Source organism: Aythya ferina, assembly GCF_964211825.1.
Source record: "Aythya ferina genome assembly, chromosome: 19".
In the NCBI taxonomy this organism is placed as follows: domain Eukaryota; kingdom Metazoa; phylum Chordata; class Aves; order Anseriformes; family Anatidae; genus Aythya; species Aythya ferina.
This window is the reverse complement of record NC_140309.1, coordinates 12,668,570-12,690,744: the sequence shown is the minus strand read 5'-3', so window position 1 is coordinate 12,690,744 and position 22,175 is coordinate 12,668,570. Positions and strand designations below refer to the sequence as shown.

The 22,175-nt window shown below is 47.3% G+C and overlaps 1 long non-coding RNA gene across 1 annotated transcript; it reads left to right on the top strand.

Annotated features, from left to right (window-relative positions):
* The first annotated feature begins 5,495 nt into the window (after positions 1-5,495).
* LOC311421183 lies at positions 5,496-18,466 on the top strand. The gene is made up of 3 exons (XR_014684731.1): positions 5,496-5,692; positions 5,812-6,012; positions 17,594-18,466. It is a non-coding gene; the product is annotated as an uncharacterized lncRNA (long non-coding RNA).
* The last annotated feature ends 3,709 nt before the right edge of the window (positions 18,467-22,175 follow it).

Here is a 22,175-nt window from a genome sequence, read left to right as displayed (position 1 = left end):
GTTCACAGATTGAATGCAAAAGCTGTTATAGGGCATTGCTATTCCATACCTGACATGAACAATGGGAATATTTGTTCTGCCCGGGAGGATTACACCTTCCATTAATCTAAGTTTTATTGAAAGTTTAAATAACAGACAGACAAAATTTGATCAATTAGCAGTGTAATTCCAAGGAGATGTCACAGTGAAATTAAATCTCAGGCATTTTTAATGCAAAGAAGCCTAGCAGCTCCCTCCAGTTTTCTTTCTCAGTAATAATGTTTATATTTTAATTGAAAGTTTATTCTGCTTTGTGCATCTTCTACTAAATTTTAATTTAACACTGTAATGAGAGCAGCTTTGTATTACAGTGTTCGGAGAGCTTCTCAGATAAGTCTAAAGGTGGCTCATAAGTGAAGGAAACAAATGGGTTTGGTAGGATTCACAGACCTCACCATGGAAATCTGCAGAAAAGAGGTTTTGATTGGACTTGAGGAAAAATGAGCAGGAACTGGTATTTGATAGAGAAAAAAGCCAAGGGGGCAGGCAGGCGGGCAGCTGTGTGAGCATTCAGCCCGGCTGCACTGTGGCTGCTGCGTGGCCAGGATGAGGAGCCCAGGGCAGGCTTGGGGAGAGGGCCGTACCCTGGCAGCGCTGGTGCTCGTTCTCCGGACAGAGATAAAGCGGTTTTGTCGTGCACGAGATGCAAGAGGGCAGGGTGTGTGGATTTCTGCTGCATGTTGCTGAGGTTTGTCGTTTGGTGTAAAAGCCAGGAGAACTCAGAGAGCTGCTGGATAAAGGCAAGGAAGAAAGTTCCCAGGCACGGTCCGAGGGCTGCCTGCGGGGCAGGGGCCGCGGTGCCTGCCCGCTCTGCAGGGCTTGCTGCGGGTCCCAGTGGCATGGCTGCATCAGCAGCGCGCTGCTCACAGCACCCACGCACCCCTTCCCTGCCCTGCGTCCTCGCTTTGTGCCCGAGGGCATGGGGCAGGGATGTAGCCAGAGCCCAGCTCCCCTGCCACAGCAGGCTCCTCTGCACCTCCGTGCCTGCTCAAAACACCCGACAGACTTCTTGTCTCTAGCAAGGCGTGACTGCGATTGCTACTGCTCGGCAGTTCTGCCGCTTTTATTGTCGGAAATGTCAGCCCTGTATGGTAAGTACCAGAAGTGCCACAACCTTGCTGTGAATCTGTTTCAGCTTTATCTTTGGAGAAATCCCTCCACTGAAAAGGAGTCCTAAATATATATATATGTGTGTGTGTGTGTGTCAGAGATAGCTGCTTCCATGGCTGAAGTGACTTGGACCTCCTGACACACATAATTCAGGTTTTGTTTACACAATAATTTTGGGCAATGCTAGGCCTTGAGACCCTTACAAAAAGTTCTCCAAAAAGACAGTCACTCCAAATTTAACAGAAAATATTAATGGGAGTAAGATTGTTGGGGCTGTGGTCTCACAGGACAAAGCAGCAGGTACCTAAGTTTCCTGGTATGGAACACGTGGGCTTTGATGGTAAATCAGTTCAGAATATTCCCTTCTAAATTGCTATCAGAGAAGCAAATAGGAGGAGGAAGTGCTGCTTACTAAAACCACTAGATGTGGCTATATGCACCTTAGCATCTAATTATTTTTTAGCTGCATCTACAAAACTGGTCTGTTCGCAAAGTCCGCTTCATCAAGGTAATTGGGTCTGTTTTCCAGGGCACGCCAATTTCTTCTGCAGCATAAACCTGCTATTTGAGAGGGGTGAGGATTTCAATTTTTACATAGACTGCTTTTTAAGAAGCAATTTTGCTCAGTAAAAGCAGCAATACAATTAACCTCACTGTAGTCACGTTCAACAGTATTAAAAATAAAAAAAAAAAAAAAAGGAAAGAAAAAAGGCAGCTTTCAGCTGCCTGTAGCTTGGCTCCAGAAGCCTCTCCTCCATATGGTGCGTTAAATGCCAGCACATGAAATTAACTCTCATAAATAAGTAATAAGGGATGATTTGCCATGATCTGGATGGGCTGGCTTCCCACTTACATAGCGTTTAACTCTCTCTGTGCTGCAGCAGGAAGGATGTGGTGTGTCTCAGAGTGTGTGCTGCTTTCCCAAAGCCAGGGGAGCGTGGCTGTGCTCCTGGCAGTGGGGTCAGAGGGCTGCAGCACCACGAAGGGGCCCGCACCCCCTGGGCCAGACCCAGCCCTGCGCATGCTCCCAGCCTGAAAGTGGCTGGTGTCGCTTATTTTAATTCAGATTGGTGCTATTTGGTACCACAGAAAATTAATCAACACTTTTGTGTGGTTTTACTGCTGGAGAGCAGCAGCCATCCTGCGGTCCTTTTTCTGCGTGTTCAGCACTCCCGGTGCTCAGCCAGCTCTGGGCACAGGGTCAGCACGCGCCCTCAGCACCCGGTGGGTTCAGGCACGCAAGCACTGCAGCATGCAGGACGTGGTGGCGGCAAACCCGAGTGATTAAGGTATTCTGCCTGACCTCCTGTCTTGCACCTGGCAGAGCTGCTGACAAAACAGAAGTGCCTGTAATTACAGGAGCCCAGAACAGTTCATTAAAACAATTAAGCATTAATGATGCTGCACCATAAAGGCTGGACTACAAAGAATACCAGTTCTAACTAAGGGTGAGAGAAAACAGTGAGAAAATGCAGTGTGTGGAAGCTCTGTGCATTCCTCATACTGAACATAAAATCTTGCAAATTAAAACTGGGAAGCAACCTTTGTGCTTCTGCATCTATTTGCATTTTTAATTAGCCCCTGTCTGATTTATAATTCTGATAGAAAATGGGAATAAAATGCCTCAGCACCACAGGAGGCCTCGGTGTTCTGCATTTGTCCTCCTGAAGATCAAGGTCTGTCCAACTAGGAGAGCTTCCAGAAGTGCACCAAGGAGTCCCCTCATCCCCGCGCACCGGTGGCTGCAGCAGCTCTGGCGCGGTGTGGCCACCGCAGCCCTGCGGCTTCCCTGCCAGCACTCCACATGGCAGGGAATGGTGCTCAGGGGCACTGTGATCCACGGCAGAGACGTGGGCACGGCGCTGAGGATTTTTGGCTAGTGCCTGTCAGAATACTCAGCCAATGATTTTTCCATTGGAGAACAACCTTGTAACACCAGATGTTTGAGGAAACGTGCTTCCAACACAAAGTATTCTAGTAGTGCCTGGGAGAAAAAGCACTTCAGGGAGGCTGAAGTGTTCAGACGTGGTTACAGCTCGCTCAAGAAGCCATCCAGTCCTGTATTTCCAGAATTGGATGTTTCTGCTCTCTCACATTCTTCAGGAACCAGGCTCAGGCCAAAAGTTGTTTTGTTCACACAGAACCTTTGAAATAACCTAAATTTCCCCTCTTCTAGAGGACCTCTTTCACAGTAATTCTTTTTATTTCATGAAGGTAAGAAAATCAAAATAATTAAACTTTCTCTGAAGTACGAGAACAATTTGTTGTACATACACTCATCTGATTTTCTCTCTTTCATTGACCGTACGGGAGCTTCAGACTGAAGGTTCTGTTCGTGCTGGAACAGAAATTCAGCATCCAGGAGAAAGCAAGATTTTAAGCACAGCTCCAGGATTCTCACCCAGTTCTTAGGAAAATCAGCATAAAGTTCTCAAAGACCCTCAAGATCAGGGACCACAGTTTTTCAGTGCATCTGCAGGGTGGCTTCCAAAGCAGCCTGGTGCCCACAGGTGCCAGTTCAAGCGTTGGCCCAACACAAAGGGCAAGGTGCTCACGTCTGAATCCCTGCTCCCGTCTCCTGAAACAGCCAGGGTTCATGGCAGCCTGGCCCCACTCTGTGCCAGGCTCTGACCCAATCTCCACAGAAAAGCAGCAGAAACAATTGGATTTTTCCTGTCACCATCAGTGCAAAGAAAGTGGCGTTTGTGCAAGTCATGGTGGATTGATGAATGTTATCTGAAGCGCAGTACGCAGCAGTGCAATTTGTCATAACTGAGGTTAATGAACGAGAATGTTAAATAGCCCGTGACTGTACATCTGACATAATTTGCTAAATTAACTGAAAATCAACTACCATTGTACTCCTAGCTTCTCACTTAACTATCATTAACCCCAGTCGCCAACTGCAGTGTGGTGACACCAGCAACCTGGAGGAAGAATCAGGCAGCTCTCAGCATGGCTCGCGCCTGGCTGCAGCATGGCCTGGCTGCAGGTTTCCCGTCCTGTGGCAGCTGGAAACCTGCTAAATCAGTGTACAGACTCTGTGCTGTCATGCACCTCTGCTTCAGCTCTTGCCTTTGGAACTAGGCTGGCACCACTGCCCAGCAGAGATCAATTCAAAAACACGAGGAGTGCATTTGGTACTAGACTACAAAGTGACACCTGTGCTGGCGACCAAATGAAGCTGCAGCTGATAGGTGGGAATGCCAGGCATTTAAGCTTTTAATAGCTTCAAATAACTTCCTACTTAATTCCTATTTACAGCATAACCACTGCAGGAAATCAAGTGATTTAAGAGCAAAAATAGATCCTAATTTCTACCAGTACCTTCTTGACTTGCTAGAAAGAAAGATGCACGTTTAGAGGCTGGTTTCTTTTCCAAAGGCTACTGTTCTTTGAAGGGATACCCCAGCTCTTCCTGTTGGGCCCTACCATAATTGCCAGTTTTGAGAAGTTTTTCTTCTTCCAGAAGTAAAATACAACATTAGAATTTCCAAGAGCAGTTTCCTCCGTTTGCAGTGACAGTGTGGTCTCTCCTGCCCTTTGGACGCTTGCCATCAATGCTTTAATCCCTAGCAAGAGTTTTATCTTAAGCAGATACCGTAAAGGATCTGAGAAGTAGGTCAGGAGACATTAAAAAGTATTTGATTCATCGTGAAGCGTGGGCACAGCGCTGTTTTAAGCCCAAAATGTCATGACTCAGCTGCAGTAAGAGCCACTCCTTTGCATTTTGTTTTAGAACAGTCAGATGAAAGGACTGATGGGTGAGGGAGGGGCGATGCGAGGGGCCCTTCGATCCATCGCCCATCGCAGTAACTGCTCCCCAGCCACAGCCCCTGCCCGGCATCGTTCAGCTCTGGAGGTTGGCACTGCCCCTGCTGCCCCGTTACAGAGACCATGGCACCAACTCCCGGTGTGCTGAGAGCTCTGGCTGCCCCTCAGCCGTCTCACACCCCAGTGCAAGCTTTTTATGTATTTTCTTAAGTATAGGCAGTATTTTTTTGCTCCTCTCAAAGTGCTTTCCCTTCCTGTGTCTGTCCAGGGTGTAGAGTTTTCATTTATTTTAATGATTCTCAAGAAATTATGGAGAAATCAAAGTATCTTTCAGAGTTATCTTCAATGCTCACTGTAGTTCAAATGGTTTCTATAAATCCACAGTGGAAATGCTATTTTTCAAAGCTTTACTGTTCCCTAAATGATTGTAATGGTGTGTTGACTGACTTTACTAGGGCCCTGGGAGTTTACAAAAGAAAAAACAGCTTAGTAAGCTGGAGCACTTAAAATATGTATATGAAAGTTTTCAAAGTTCATCTAATCCATCTCTGTTATGGATATTTATAAACCAGACTCCGTCATTAAGGCCAACAGCACTTTTCCACGCCCAGGAACACTGCAGCTATGGCCCAGCTGGAGCTCTGCCTGCCATGCCCAAGTGAGCTCTGGGGGTTTCCTTGTGAGCTGAGAGCCCAAGCACAATGCCTGCTGCACACCACGCTGCCAGGAGCAAGTGCTCTGCCATCCCACACTAGCTGGATGTTTTCAGGTAACAAGTTATCTCCCAGCTCAGGGACCTCAAATCTTGAACTTCTCTGCAGTCTTCCTACAGCATTGCATCATTTTTATGGTGTTTTGCCCTTTCCCCTTGTGCCCGCTCTTTGCTAGAGAGTCGTTGGGATGTTTTATGGCCTGTGCGTGCTGACAATGAATGTCCTCCAGTCTCTGGGCTAAGCATCTGAAACACATCTGTCCGTGGTGCAGGCTTCTGACTCAGTGTCCTCGCTCTATGGTGCTGCACCTGGCATCGCTCATGGGGCACGTGGAGGGAAGCCGCATCTTCTCCTGTCGCCACGTGCAGTTTGCAGGGTGAGTAGTGGGGGCTCTGCAGAAGGGGGGGAACATGCCCTAACCTGGGCCCCGATGCCCCATAGGCTTGTGGAGATGAGAGGTGCAGCCAGTGGGGTGATGGAGCGCCAGGGTTTCTTTAGGAGTTAAGCAAAGGCACCTAACTTCATGTGAGAGATTGACTCGCTGAAACTTGCCAGACTTGAAGGGAAAAAAGTGCTATCAACCTGTCTTTTGTTACAGCTATTCTTTTCATTGATAATCCAGTAAAACTGTTCTTTATGGGAGACAGTGAAATCCTAAAGGCAGACTTGATGGCAGAGGATATTACCCATTAAGGGCAGCAGATTGTAATTTGCTATTCAGAAAGTTGATTCAATTGAAATTCTTTTTATATTTCTACAAAGAACTGAATGCCAGAAGATAAAGACAGAAATTCTTTCTTGTGATAGAAAACAGAAGACTGTTTTGGTGCTTTTAGCACGTCTTCCTCATACTTTATGCCAGACCCTATTACAGATACACTTCTATATAAGTCTGAGTCCTTCTTGTGTGAGATGGCAGCACAGCCAGCCCAGCGTGGTGACCCGGCCACGTGTATTTGCTTTGCACAGGCAAACAGATGGGTTGCATTTTGAGCATTCCCTGTGTCAGGCCCCACAACGGGCACAGGGCGAGCCCTAGAGCAGGAGCAGGGGGCAGGAAGGCCCCAAGGGGTGCCCGTGCTGGAGGGGCACTGAGCAGCGAGCAGGGGCAGCCAGCCCACAGGGAGGTGATCCTCCGATGCTCTAAACACTGCTGGGGACGGGGCAGAGAGGGAGTGCAGAGTGGAGAGCAAGCGAGTGTTCATCACGCGTGCCATGGTCCCATGGCCCCTTAGTGCTGATTCCCCTTGAAGTCAATGCACCTGGCAAATAAAAAGCTGTAGGGTTTATTCCTCTTTTGGTACTCAATAATATTTAAGAGTAAATTCCCTAGAGCAGACATTTGCTATCCTGGTTCAACAAGCCTTTTTTTGATCTAGTGCCTAGTGCTACAATTTTCATAGGTGACAAGCACATCAGCACCTACATTTTTAGTGTAACAAGGACAAACAATGCTTTATTTTAACAAGATTCCTTGAGTGAGAGTGCTTGCTGTTGCGTGCTGAGCAGGTATAAGCTGTAAACTTCCACTCAAGGACAAGTCTAAGGCAAAAGAGCATCCAGACCAAGGTGATCCCAGCACGCACTGAAAGCACAGTGAGGAATAGCTCTTGGAATAGCTTTTGTCCAGAGAGGACAAAACCCTGCAATTTTTAGAAGACAGAACAGCACATTTCCTCTGGCCTCAGCGCCCTCTTTTCCTTCCCTCTGGGCCCCCCAGCCCAGAGCACCGTGACATTGCCTGCGGGCTGGGGGGTGTGAACAGCCTCTGCTCATCCTGTGACTGCAGGAGCTCCTGGGATCCTAAAATGCCTGTGTAACTGCTCCAATGCAAGATGAATATAGCTCTATACCCTAGATATGTTTAACCTAATAAATAGTTTCAGTTAATGGACAGCAAAAGGAATGATGCTCAGTAAATTTGATTTTATGAGCCTTTCACTTATTTACTGTGCCTATTAGGTCGGAAGTTAGGTAATGGTAAGTGTCCATTAGTGCATTAGCTCAGTGATGAGGGAGTTGAATTTAAAAATAAATAAATAAAAAGTGGGGAGAGAAAAAAAAAAAAAAAAGCCAAAGCCCCATCCATTTATTAAACCTTTAGTTTGTTAGCAGTGGGCTCAGTTGGCAGCCACCCACCCGGGAGGAGCGGCAGAGTTTGGACTTCATGGACTTCATTGCACCATAGCAATGGGTCTCCTCCTGCCCTGCCATCACGGCTGCTCTGGGGACCTCCCTGCCTTGGGCTGCTGCTGCCACTGTCAGCCAGGGCCGTACCCGACACTCGCCCACTCCCATGGACCATAGAATCACAGAACTGAAGGGGTTGGAAGGCACCTCGAAAGATCACTGGGTCCAACCCCCCTGCCAAAGCAGGTTCCTTAGAGCAGGCTGCCCAGGTAGGCGTCCAAAGGTGGAGTGGCTGGGATTTCAAATGCTTCAGTTAATATTGAGTGAAAAGGTCAGGGCTGAGTAAATTCTGCAAAATGAGAGAATAGAAGCTCTGTTAAAATCTGGAAGGAGTGCTCGCATCTCTCCAGAAATAGTCTTTTTCTAATCACAAATACATGACCAAGCTCATAACAATCAAAATAACCATTTCATTGATAACCCGTCTTTTACTAATTTCCTTTTAAATTTTAACTCTACCCAGGCAAATTAGTTTTTAAAATGTCTTTTCCTAATTTCCTGGATACCCAGGGATTATTTACACACCCCACAAAGAGCTATTTACTGTTCTGGGTAATTCAGCGAACATTCACTTGCTTTGAGTTAATATGCAGTCATTCCGAGTGCCAGCAATTTACTGATAATTGGAGCATTGGCTTACCCTGGAAAAAAATCCCGCCTTGCAAGTTACTTTTCACAAGCTACATTATGCAGCAGAAGAGACACATTTCCTCGTTCATGTGCTAGCAAGGAAACTTGTTGTTCATTAGCAATTAGCAGGCAAATTTTCTTCCCTGCTGCTCTGACTGAACTTTCTCCATAGCTGTGATGCGGCAGGTTGGAGAGAAGCCCTGTACACTGCCTGGCATTTCGGAGGCAGGCAGGTGACATGCAGGTGGCTGCGGTGGCATCTGCAGCCTCTCACACAGAGCAGTGCCAGGGAGTTTGGTGGGGCCCTGAAGTGGTGGGGGCAGCAGGCCTTGCACACCCCCCATGCAGGAAGGTGTCTGAGCTCCAGGAGATGGCCCAGTCACCCCGCCTGGCTGCGGGTGGTGGTGGGGAGGTTGCTGCAGCCACTGCAGGGTTACTCAGGGGTGCCTTGCAGATGCTGGAGCAGCCTTGGGTGGGTGAGGGCCTTGTGCAGGTGTGCTGCAGAGCACTGCGGAGGCAGCCTCCAGCCGGGGGTGGCAGTGCCAGCACCTCCTCCCTCTCCTGCTCGCCTGTTGCCCAGTGTTGGGCTGCTCCCCATAAGCTGTTTGCAAACCAAATAATCACAAATAATCATTATAGAGCACTTTGCTTCTGGTTTGCTTACAGGATCCAGTCAAAATATCTGTAAGAGTGGTACCTGATGAATTGCATTACACTTCACTCAGCTGGAGATTGATAGTTAAATCTAATAACAGTGTCAGTCTCATCAGCAGACACATTTCAATTCCAATTTGTCAAATGCACTCTGACCACGGACAAATGGTGGGTATAACCGAGACCTACCTCTGAAACTAATAGAAACTGATATATAGAAAATGATATCTGTTTTCTCTGCTTGTGTTGTCCATTCGCTTTCCTAATCTGGTTCCACTTAGAATGGTTACTTGAGATGCTAACATTTCACTAGGGGGTTCTCAGATAATGAAAACAGCTTTGTTAGGGACTGCAAGATGTGAAAAAGACAATAAGTTGCATTTGTTTGAGACAATTTTGAGTCTCCAGCAGGAGCAGTTTCAGTCCATGCAGTCTAGAGAGGGTTGCCGTGACTTCTGGAGCCTTTTTCCTTCCTTCAGTTTTCCATCTGCGTGTGTAACCTGCCTGGACACCAAACTTCCTAACTAGAAGTTAAGCGAACTGTTCTGGGGTCAGTTAAAGCACTAGGGTATCATTTGCTGCTGAACCTGGGAAGCTGAACCACTGTTTTTCCTTGGCCTGTGTGTTTTGCTATTTCTGCCTCAGCAGGAAGCTCGAGCGCAATGGCAAACGCAGCTGTAATGTGGGGGTTTCTCAGTGCTTGGTAGGTGCATGTCACTGCTGGTTGCTAGAGGTCATGTTTTTAGGATGTTGTGCAATAACTCAGAGAGCATGGGGCTTGCAGACAGCATGACCGAGCCTTTGCTGCACTGGCAGAGAGTGGGGAGCGAGGGTTAGGGGAATAGCAGTCATCATTCTTCTTCTTTCAACCTCCCCCCTGCTTTTTTTCCTGATTGAATTTACCAGATGAAAATCATCATGGTACAAATATTTTTGGTGATTTTCATGTTATGCTTTTGACCTGTGAAAATGTGTTTACAGCAAAGATTGGGTAAACAACTGTTGAAAATAAACAACTGCGAATATGAGACTGGTAGCGCTAGAACAAAAATTAACATACGCAAATTTAACCACTTCTGAAGAATTTGATTTCGTTGGGGAATTTGGTGCTCATGGAAGCTGGCAAGCTGACAGGCCTGAGAGTTGAAATTTTCTGGTGCTGTGGGACAGGAGCGTTCAGGGCAGTGCTGCAGCATTCCCCACTTCTCTGCTGCACCGACCCGGCTGCACCTTGTGGGGCTGGGCACAGCAGAGGGCGGTTCTGCCCTTTGCAGTTACATTCCCAGCCGCTCCTTTCCTGTGTCAGTAAGCAGTAATGGGAGCTTGTGAGATCCGTCTGCTAGGACCCAGCCTGGGACAATCACTCAACTTTATTTCATGTGGGTCTCTAGATGGAAATAGCTTCCAGTCACTAGCACCAACCTGGGGATAATATAAGCCCGTGATCTGGAGGAGAAATCCTTCACAGACGATTAGCAGTCTCTTGAGTTGTCACATACCCTTCAGCCTCCTTTGCATCTCCTCCTGAGGCGCCGCAAGGGCCTCGCTGTGCACAACCGATGGCGCCGAGCCTGCAGCTCGGAGCAGCTCCTGCTCCGGGGCCTGCAGGTTGTCCCTGCACCTCTGTGGGCGCGGTGCCTGGCACCATCGGCACCGCTGTGCCCGGGGCTGCCACGGACCTGGCTGTGGCAGCAGGGGGACAGCGCGGGCGGACAGCCACGCTGCAGCCACTGCGGGGCTGGAGTCAGGAGCCGTGTCTCCCTTGCCCCAAACTGGGTGTATTCCCTGTGACCGTGGGTGATTAATGTGGTGTTTGGGAGAGGACACTAAGCAAGACATCCTATTTACAAACGGCTTCCTGGTGGAGTGTTTTGAGAGAACAGGGATCCAGAGAGGGTGCAGTGTGTGTTACTGGTAATGTAAAGGGACACCGTTATTTGTATTGCATCACTGAACTCCATTAAGTCTTTTATTCACCTTGTTCTCAGGACAAACGCTATTTCATTTGGAGCCATCTACCAATCAGAACCTATCAGTAGACTGCTATTTCATTTTTTTATGCCTGAACGGAAACAGTCTGCTGCTGAATCCTAAGGCTGTGCTGCTCGAGGAGCCCTGATCTCAGGGGGACGGGCGGAGGGAGCCGCGTGGGGAAGCTCCTTGAGCGGCTGCTGGCTGCCTGGCCTGCCCCATGGGGTCAGTGCTGCTGCTGCCCCTGCCCTGCGAGCAGAGTGGGTGTCTGGGGGATGGGGACTGGGACAGGCAGGCACAGCATTGGGTGAGCCTGCAGGAGCTGGGTCTAGTTGTGCTTGGGGCAGTCATCCCGAGGATGGCTGCAGATGCTGCCCTTCCTAGAAGCCCCAGGTGCTCCTCTGCCCTCTGGCACCCCCACATCATGTCCCCAAACCATGGCACAGGTTGTCACCACAGAGGAGAGTGTGAGAAGAGCCTACGCTGGGCTGCAGGGCAGGGGCTGGCTCAGAGTCCCCTCTGCAGGTCCCCTATCCCTCAGTGAAACCGTGAGAGCAGCCTGCTTCCCTCTTTCCCTGTGCGAAGATTAATGTTTAAACAGCACTTGTCCTATAAATCTCTCTCAGAGGCTTTTCTCAGAACAAATAGTTAGCGGGAGAACAAGGCATCTATTCGAAAATGACAGGATTTCCAATCTATATATTAAGCAGGTAACCACTCTCTTGAAATGTCAGCGTGACTCTTCATCTTCCACTGGATGCAGCTATGAGTACGGTGTGACGGAAGATGCCACCTCCTGTATTTATTTACAAGGAGAAAGAGTCATTGAGATTAATTGCAGAAAGGAATATGCAATATGGTAAACAGTTATTTAGAAATGATTGTTTGTGTTTAATTATGACATACAGATGAGTTTAACAGTCATAAATTTTTCATTGGATTGTAAATGCAAATACAGGCATTGAAATATGTCAATGAAATACATGACTTATGGGCCAGGTTCTCTCTTCCTGCAATGTAACACTCTTGATCCTTGCTAATGCAAGTGCAAGATGCTGATCTCTAGTTGGGAGCGGGTGCTGCAGGTGTAAGCCTGGTCTCTCCGGGTGAGCAGTGTCCGTGGGGCTCCCTGCCCTGTCCTCCCTCCTGCTCACAGCCATCCGTGGCCCTCACCTGGGGCCGCCTCTCCTCTGGCCTGGGGCCCCTCCGAGGTGACATCTCCCCAGTTCCCCGGCTGCTGTGGCACACTGCAGGTGCTGTTGTGAGGGCGCGCTGGGACACTGGCTGCAGGGCAGGACTCTCTATCTCAGCGACCACCAGCCTGCGAGACAGGAGGCTGCAAGGTCTGGGCACTGTGGCTCCCCCGGGAATGTCGCCAGGGAGAGCACAGATGCTTTCTCCCTTCCTCCTGCTCCAGGTTTCTGCCTGGAGACGTGTGGTGCTCTTTGGGTGAACTGTAGACCAGCGTGGCCAGAACGGGGCTCGTGCTGCAGCCTCGTGGAGCTGGTGGGTGTGGGAGCTGGCACACGCGCTCCTTGTCCTCAGGGCGCTGGCACTGCGCTCCTCGTCCCTGTCCCCTCTGCCGCACGTGTCCTCTCGGGGGCCGACATGGAGTTTGCAGACCAAGTACATGGTTGACAGCACCTCTCCCCTTCCTCAGTGCAGCATCTGAAAATCTGTTACTAAAAGTAGCTTGAGAGTTGCTCAGAGAACAGAAATGACTTGTTTCTGCTTGTTTTCTTCTCGATTAAATAGGTCTTAATGCTGAGGTGTGGCTTTAATTAGCATCAAGGGATGAACTCCCTCTTAGACACAGCAAGAGAGGAGAAAGGGCTGTGTGCTTAGAAATGGTCCGTAGCAGATTCCCAACAAAATAAGACAAAAGAGGATTTTTATTTTTCATGGAAGTGACTTTTCAACCAATTTAGTTGGTCTTATATGCTAAATTATCATTTTTTCAAGTCTATAATGAAACCCAGCATGTTTCCAGCAATTGCTCCTTATCAATGATTTTTCACACTTTTTCTATCTGTATTCTCTTCTGTTTCTCCTCTTTTCCTCATCACTTCTTCCCCAACATATGCATACAGATACATGTTGCCCTTGGCAAATGAAAATGAATAATAAATGTGTAGGGGAGAAAAAAGGTTAATAGTAGGAGAAAATGAGCCAGAAAGATGAAATAAAACAGAAGGTACTAATAAGGAGGAAATTTAATCAAAACGGAAAATTTCATTGGGAAAAAGGAAAAGGGGGGTGAGTAGGGGGTAGAACACTGTTTTCATCTAGTCTGCTCATTTGAGGAGTGAAGTTGTATTTCCCAACTGTTAAAAACTGGTGTGGTAATGAAAGATGAGCATTTTTCTGTCTGTGTGTTACTGAAGCAAATCTCTCATGGGACAAAACATATCACTCAGTGAATTTCATAATGTTTAATTTTGTATTAGGCAGAGAACAAACTGTTTCTGTGTTGTATAATCACATACTCAGGCTTCCTACGTGCCACTGAGTGATGACTTTTTTTTTTTTCCCTTTTCACCATCTGCAACGCTGGAGAGAATGCTCCATTTCTGGTGAAAATTTTAAATGCAAAATATCTTTTTGACCAAGAAGATACAGGATAGATTTTCAGCAAATACCATAAGGATGTTTTTAACATGACCTCTTGGATGGTCTTGTGTTGGTGGGTCTTGTGTTTGGTTTATGTGTTGCAAAACCATACATGAAAAATGAAACATGGCACAAGCCGATGCTGTGTTCAGTTTGCTGTGAGTACACAGCAGAGCACTTGCTGCCAGTCAGGGATGGTGCCTTTGTAAGATGATCCTAACTGTGCTCACAGGGTTACAACAAAAAGCATCCTATTAAATTTCTGTTACTGGCTCCATTTCAGCAAAAGCACTTAGAGTTGGGTTTAATTAGAAATTGATAACAGTTGCTTGAAAGGCAGTCTGGTTTTAAAGGCTTGCAGTAATCTTGGGAAATGTTGTTCATTGTTCTGTTGTGTTTTATTTTTTTCTTTTTTTCCCTGTGATAATTAACTAGCCTGAGTCATATAATTATATATATAATTATTCTTGTTTGTCACATGCACTAACAGAATTAAGCAGTGCTGGCTGAAAGTAGCTTTCAAGTGCTGTTGCTGTCACGCTGGGGCAGTCATCTCTGGTCAGAGCAGACAGAGGTCTCTGCAGGGGGATGTTCTTGGTGCTGTGCTCCTCGGCCTTTGCTAGTCAAAGGCTCACTGACACTGAAAAGGAAATATTTAGGACTGCCTTGTCTTTTTTGTTCTCATTTTTTGTATATCCTGCATCTTGGACTACTTCTTCTTAACTGTGATTTTTCTGCAGTAGACATCCAAATGTGGAAAACCATTTTCTATCCAAAGTAGCATATCCTTGCCGGTAAGTGGTGGTGTGGTGAGTGTTTCAGATGTTACAACTGAGGCATGTCTTGCAAGAAGTCAAGTAGCTTTATGTACATTGATTTTCCATTTACGTAAGAGGAGTGGTGTAACATGCTGTCTGACCTTGTTCTAAAATACACTTCTAATGTGGTACAAGAGCTGTCAGCTGGGCTGCAGAGCTCAGGGCCCAATGCCCAGGCCAGCAGTATCCTCTGAAGGATTTCAAGACAGTGACCCTTTATGGGATGTTGCACAGAAAAGAAATCTGCTTGGGTTAGGCACGGGGTCAGGGACTGACAAGGTGCTTTCTGCAGTGCAGATGAGCACCAGGCTCTCCTGCAGACACATCGGTATGCCGTGGTTTAATGTGATGAGCAGCTAAATGCCACACAGCCGTTTGCTCATCCCCCCCATAGCGAGATAGGGAAGAAAATTGAAAAGAAAAATGCCAGAACTCGTGGGTTGAGATAAGGACGGTTTAACAAGAATGAGGGGGGGAGGGAGGGGGGCCAAGAATATGCAGAGCAAGCAACGCACAACCCAACTGCTCACCACCCACTGACTGATGCCCATCCCATCTCCAAGCAATGGCTGCCAACCCCCAGTTTTCTTGTTCAGCATGAGGCCACATGGTGTGGGACATCCCTTTGGCCAGCTGGGGTCAGCTGTCTTGACTGTGTCCCCTCACCACTCCTTGTGTACCCACAGCCTCCTTGCTGGCAGGGCAACAAGAGAAGCTGAGAAGTCCTTGGCTGTGCGAGCACTGCTCAGCAACAACTGAAACATGAGTGTGTTATTATCATTGTTCTCATCCTAAATCCAAAGCACAGCACCATACCAGCGAGTATGAAGAAAATTCACTCCATCCCAGCTGAAACCAGGACACGGAGGTATTACAAAGTGGCATTTCAAGGCAATGCATGAATCCAGCAGGTCTCCAGGCAGCGTTTCAAGGGTGCAGTGGGGCATGGAGGCTGGCACTGGCAGGAGCAATCATAAAACAGGACGTGCAGAAAGGATTGACCTGAGCTGAAGGATGCATTTAAGTGCTGCTGACCTTGTCATCAAGCCTTAAGATGAGACATCTGCCGAGATGAGCTCTGTTTATGGTATTTTCAAACTTTATTAATAGTGATACCATTGCAAGTCCTGGCTGCGATTTACAGCCTCTGTCACAAAGGGGCCGGTAATTCGGCAGGACAGGCACTCTGCGCCAGGGAGCCAGCAGGCTGTGGAGCTGTGGGCCTTTCCCTGCAACTGCTTTATTGCTGCTTGGGTTGTGGAGCCTGGGCTGTGAAGCAGGAACGGGCTCATGTAACCTTCAGGAGCATGGTCACCCGCACACACTGCGCTTTGAGGGGCGGGGGGAGCAGGGCATACATCGTGTGGGGATGTTTATATTTCTGCATATTTGGCTCTGTTTAGCTGTCATGTGCCCCACTGTTATTCTCAGAGACATGTGCATTCATTCCTTTAGTCTGATGAATAAGATGTAAGAGGGAATGTATAGCCATTGTGAGGCAGTGAATCAGCTCTGAGGACAGCTAATTCGCCGGAGAGGAAATCCTACATGGAAGAAGCAGTTTGGGGATGGGAGTGTTAAGCCAGAGGTGCTACTTCTTGAAATGTTTTCTGAGGCTCTACCTTTAGCTTACTCCTTGTTGCTTTTCACTTCTCAGCTCTCTCCCAGTGTCCTGGTTGAAGGACACCTTTGAAATGAGGGATGAGCCATAATGAGAAAAGAGACAAAAATTAATCAAAGATGACACTAGAAATGATGTGAAATAATTTATTTGGCATAGTATTCAGATATAAGGAAGTGTATATATATGTGTGTGTGTATATGCACACGCATATACACAAACTGTCATTGCTCATCACCGGTAATGCTTGTGAAGGACTATGGAAAGAAGAAAACTAATAAACCCTGAACAAAGGCACAAGGTGACCTTCAATTAAGGCTTTGGAGTCAGATTCAGAAGCCACGGATCCATGTGCTTGTTCTCTCAGGTTTCCTGGGGGATTTCAGGCACAGCCTTGGGATGGATTTCAGGGCTCCCCTGGGCTGGCCCCTGGCCCTGGCTCCTCTTTTCTCCTCTCCTCAGGCAGTGGCCACCCCCAGCCCCAGTTTGCCGCAGCAGCACCGGTGCTTGCCCAGCACCAGGAGCACAGCCTCCTCCCAGAAGGGCAGAGTGAGCCAAGGATGGGACACAGAGGATGGGCTGGGGAAGAGAAAAGGAGAAAGACGACTTCCATCATCATCCTGTCTGACTGGGAATCGTCATGGAGACATCAGTGATGCCACGCGACAGTCCCCGAGTTTACAGCACAGAGGCAATTAAGTTCTACATAGTGCCCAGCATTTCCTACTAAAATTCTGTCACCCTGATGATCGCAGGAGTCCGGTGCATGCACATCTGCGTGTCAGAAGGCAGGCTGCTCACCAGCAGGGTGGATATCGGAATTTCCTTGTGAGGCCATTAAACAAGGCTGCTGATTTTTTTATTTTTTTTCCCAAGGAAAAGCTCACAATGTGTAGGTTTTAACTCGCTTAATGAAGCATGAGAATTGAATGGTAATAGCTGTTCTTTGAAAGTCTGGAAAATGATGCAAATCTGTTAGGATCAATGTATTGTCTGCTAGGAAATAATCTGTTTCTGAAAGAAGCTGGTGATTTGTTCTTATTGTCCTATGAAATTAGAAAATATTACTATTTATGAAGCACATTTATAAAATGTGCACTCTACTTTTAAACAGTTGGCTTCAGGGCATTTACTAAAAGCCAGATTTATCAAATAAGGCACGTGTAGCTGCATTACAAACCAACTTAACTTAAAAACAGATTTGAGAAGTAATGTAGTATGTAGGTTGTAAAGCTCTACTGGAAGGGAAACATAGCTGCTTAAAGAGCAAAATGCTGCTCTTAAGCCTGGGTGGATGGAGGTTTAGCCTGTAATTCAATTGCAATGTTTTATTGGAATGATGCTGGTCATGGAGGTGACTGACAACGGTGGCTTTTGCAGAGACTCCCATATTGTTGTTGTGATGTCTTAGTGCCATTCTGTGTAAGCGAAACAAGATAGGAAATTTTGTATTTTCTCTGCAGAGGAAGACAGCAGGATATTTCCCAAGCCTGTTGTACGGTGCAAGAACAAGAACAGGTATGTGTGTGATTTTTGGGGGAGGGTTTACAGAACTGAGTTTTTTTCATAGTAAAATTCTGAATCAGTTTGGCAGAGGTGTTTACCTCTGAGCCTTCAGTGTTCTGCCATTTATACTCCTCCTCAGCTTGTTCCAGTGTCCCATGTGAGATCCTTCAAAAATTCTGGTTCTGGAACAGCTCTGTGACTTTGCAGAATTTGGTCTACTGCCAGTGAAAACTGATAACTGAGCAGCTAAGCAGGAACATGCATTTTTTTATGAGCATTCAGTGTAGAACTATATCCTAATAGGAAATTAGTGTTCAGGTCACAAGGTGGAACAGGACAATGGGAATCTTAATCACACAGGAAATAAAAATTAGAAGTCACAGTGGACAATGGGATATAATTTAGGATTTTGCTGCAGTCAGAGATGGTGAATCACAAAAATTGCTCACCATTGTCCTATGTCATAGTGTCAAAACCCACGCCAAACTCTTACATATCCAGTTGACTTCTATCGGGAGAGGAGTAAAATGGAAACGTTGTAATGGATTAGAGAAAGCCGAATAAGCTCATGCCTCTCAGTGTGAGCCTGTGACATGTCAGAGCTAGCAAAATATTTCACTGTGCAGGTTATTAAAAATGAGAAAATTGTATACAGGGTAAAGTTTGATCTTGATTGATTGTGTATGCTTAGAGCTAAGTCAGGTCGATCTGAGCCACTGCATTGAAAAAGCAGTGACTTGACAAGAATTGCGTGGATTGCCAACATGCTCAAAACTGTTTCCACTAGTTTGCTAAAATAAATACCTCAGCCCTGCCAAAGCGCATTAAAGGTGAAGTGAGTCAGCACTAAGGCAAATGCAGTGGAAGCTGCCTCGCAGCAGCGTGGGCAGCCCTGGCACAGCCGGGTGGTCGGCAGGCTGTGCCCTCCCCGTGATGGGGATGCTCCAGCCAAGTGGCCGCAGCCCCATGGCTGCCTGCCCCACTTGGCCACCGCGCTGCCGCCGCCGGGGCAACCCACAGAGCTGCCAGGGGTCCCCACTGCTTCCCAGGTCGATTTGCTGTTCACTTTTTTTTTTTTTTTTTCTTTTACTGAGTCAAGGCATCTGTGGCAAAATGCTCCCCTGTTTGAAGTTTGTTGCATTTGCATCAGCTGCAGCTCCTGTGGGAGAATCGCAGCTGCTTATATATGCGTATCCACACAGAGATATAAAAAATAATAGAAGTGTTGAGACACGGCAATGGGATTTTAATTCACTTGGACGGGGACCAAGATCTGTCCATGTCCATCTCCCCCCCGATATATGTATGTGTATTTAACGGGAAAGTGTGTCAGGGAGTCCTTTCATGGTTCAGCTGGGATTCTGCTTTGTACAAATACCTCTCATCACATAGAATACCGAACAATTTCTTAGAGAAACTCCCTCTTTGGAGAGGAAGCAAATAGCCAGTGTTGTATTTTAAATAACCTCCACTGAGGCTCTTTCTCACCTACGTGCTACAGATCTCTGAAGTGGAACAGATGGTGTCCAGTCCCGCAGTGTCATCTGCCTGCATGCACTCATCTTAAGTGGATTTGGGCTAGACTTCTGTTTTCTTTTTTCCTTTCTTTGCATGCTGAGCAAGAAATGGGGAAGGGAGAAAAATGAAACATAAAAGGCAGATGCTGGTAATAGAGCAGAAGTGAGAGTTATAAAAATGTCACAGACATCTGCAGAACTGCACTTAGTGGAAAACTTCACCATTGCAGCAAAATTGCCCACAAATGACCTGTGCAAGAAGATGAAGTGCAAGGGGCTGCTTGCTGGAAGAGTAGCCCCATTACAGCCTCAGGACGCAGCGCTGTGTGCCTGGCAGGTCAGGATGCTGTCAAAGGGACCTCATGATGCAGGCACTGCACTCCCACCAAGTCCAGGAGTATCAAATGGAGCAGGAACAACAACCTTGCCCATTCTTGGTGCCATTATGATTAAATCTGGTCAGGGCCTTTCTAGTTACTGGAGGGCAGGATTTTCATCAGGATTTGGTGGCATTGATAAAGCCATTTTTATGGTTGTATTTTGCTGCAGTTTTGACTCTGCAGCAGGGAAAAGAAAAAATTCATTGCTTTTAGAAAAGCTGATGAGCAAGAAGTTAGCTTGGGGTATCTACCTCCAACAAGACTAAATCCAAGGTAACTATAAATACCTACAGGTCCTCAGGAAAAGACAGGGATGTGAGCCTGCCCAAACATCTCTAACAAGTGAAGGGATCTGAAAAGGTCTACTTTTTTCTTTCAAGTTCTTTCCCCACATCAAATCAAGGAGAATAGAGAATGAATCTCTAAACCTCTAATCTCTGCTTTGTGAATACATTATTTTCATGTCTGAAAAGTTCAGTTATTTCCATTTCCAAGCTGGTCACAAACAACTAAAATCTGTAGATTAAAGATTGAAATATAAAGTTAAATCCCACATGACGAACAAGCTTTTCATTAGTAATTTTCCAGATGAAAGGCCCTTACACTGCATTCCTACCTGCACAAGCTGCCTCCTCCTCGCAGCCCCTCCTGCGACACAGCAATGATCACGAGCTCGCGCTCCCACCTTCACACCCAGCGCTGTTGCAGACCTGAGGGAGGTTCGTGGGGGAGGCTGCAAAAACCTGTCACTTCAGTGCGTGGGCACTATGCTGGCCCTCGCTCAGGCTCCCCGGGAGACCTCAGACAAGCCCGGTGATGCCTCTTGGTGGCAGCTGTGTGGTTGTGACCAGGGAACAAGAGCAGCCGCTCTGTGCCACGCTGCAGTGGCTGCACCCAGCACCAAGCCCCCGGGCCTCGGCCCCGCAGAGCGAGGGCTGCCAGGCACATGGGTGATGCCAGTGCCTACAGCACTGCCCTTGTGCCCAGCCCTTCCTCTAGACCTGCTCTTGTTTTTTTCCCTAATGCTGGAAACCCAAAACACCAGGGCACAAAACTACACAAAAAGCATTGATTTATTAGCTGCATTCCAAAGGGATGCGGCTGCGGCAGTAGCACAATAGCCACGCGTCTGGTGTGCAAAGTTGAGAGCATTGTAACAGGCAGCTACAGCTGCTTTTGGCAAGAACAATAGTTCACAGAGCTTATTAAAGCCAGCAGGATATAATCAATGTGTTGGTTCATTTAAATGAGGAAGCAGAGTTGTACAGAATAGGTGGTAGATACAGCCAGCACATTGTGTATCGAGTTGCACAAAATGGTCTTTCTTTATCCCTGGTAAGAATCCCAGTACAAATTATATAGGGGACTAAACAGCATGTAAGCTTTTAAGTCTTGCGTGTTAAAGCTCAAACCACATTGCAGCCATCGCAGGATCCCAGCACGGGGCGTGATGAGCTGAGCGTGCTGGAGTACACGGAGCTGGTCACGAGGCTGCTGGGCTGCCCAGAGCCTGGGAGTGCGCGCGCTGCGGGGCTGCGGCTGCTCTGCCAGCCCATGGGGTCCTGCTGCCATGGGGTCTTGCACAAGGTGCGCTGCCATTGCCCTCCGCAACACTCTCATGGGCGCAGAGCAGAAACTTGAGTTACCTCATTCAGTGAGCCAAGGTGTCAGCCCAGTTTGAGTGTGTGAATAGCTCCTGCCAAAAAGTTACAAAGCTGTGATGGCTGCTACTGGTGTTGTAGGGCTAGAGCCCCACGTGGGGGCAGTTGGGCTGGGCACCGTGGGCACTGCCCTCCGCACGGTGGTGTGCACTGTGAGCACCTGCAGGACCCTGGGGCTGCATACATGCCGAGCACCAAGAGCTAGTGAGTCTTAGAAAAATGGTGTTACATCTTGAGCCAGCTAATCTTTGTCTGAAAGGACATGGCTAATGATTTTAAATGAATTTTAAGCAAAAAAGTTTTAAAGCATTGGGAAGAATATGTACAATCACAGCACTTGGGCAGCCAGATGCCATAATCTAATAATTTAATATAGTCTTAATTAGGTGTTGTTGTTGTTGTTGTTGGTTGTTTGTTTTATTTAAAAAAAAAAAAGCAATCTGTCCTTCACTGTTCAGAAAGCTGCTTCCTACAAACTGGGTCACGGTTTTGATGAGCCAAACCTGCAGCTGCCCATCAGCTCCTTGCTCCTCAGCAAAGTTCTCGGTGCAGCACCCAGCGCACCATGGTCAGGGGTGGCCCTCTGTGCCCTCCAGGGCCTGGCAGGTTTTTCACCTACTCCGGAGCCCATTTCTGGAAAACACATTTGAACTTTAAAAACATCTTTCTGTAACATGAGTGTTTGTACCACTAACGCCAGTGTCCAACCTAGGTCCATAACAGTGCAAATTCTTCTGATGATTTGTAATCCCAATTATCTTAAACTAATTCCGTCTGAGAGCCAGGAATACATCTGGAGTTTAGCTCAGGTTCTTAGCCAGACAAACTAATCTCTCCTGAAATCCTGCTGGTTGCCCTGCTCTCTGCAGTGCCGGTGCACACACAGGTGAGTGCTGTTTGACCCACAAAGGAGATTTAGATGGGCTGGACAGAATAGGAGCTTTCTCTTCAGGCTTTGAAACATTTTGGTAGCTTCTAGAG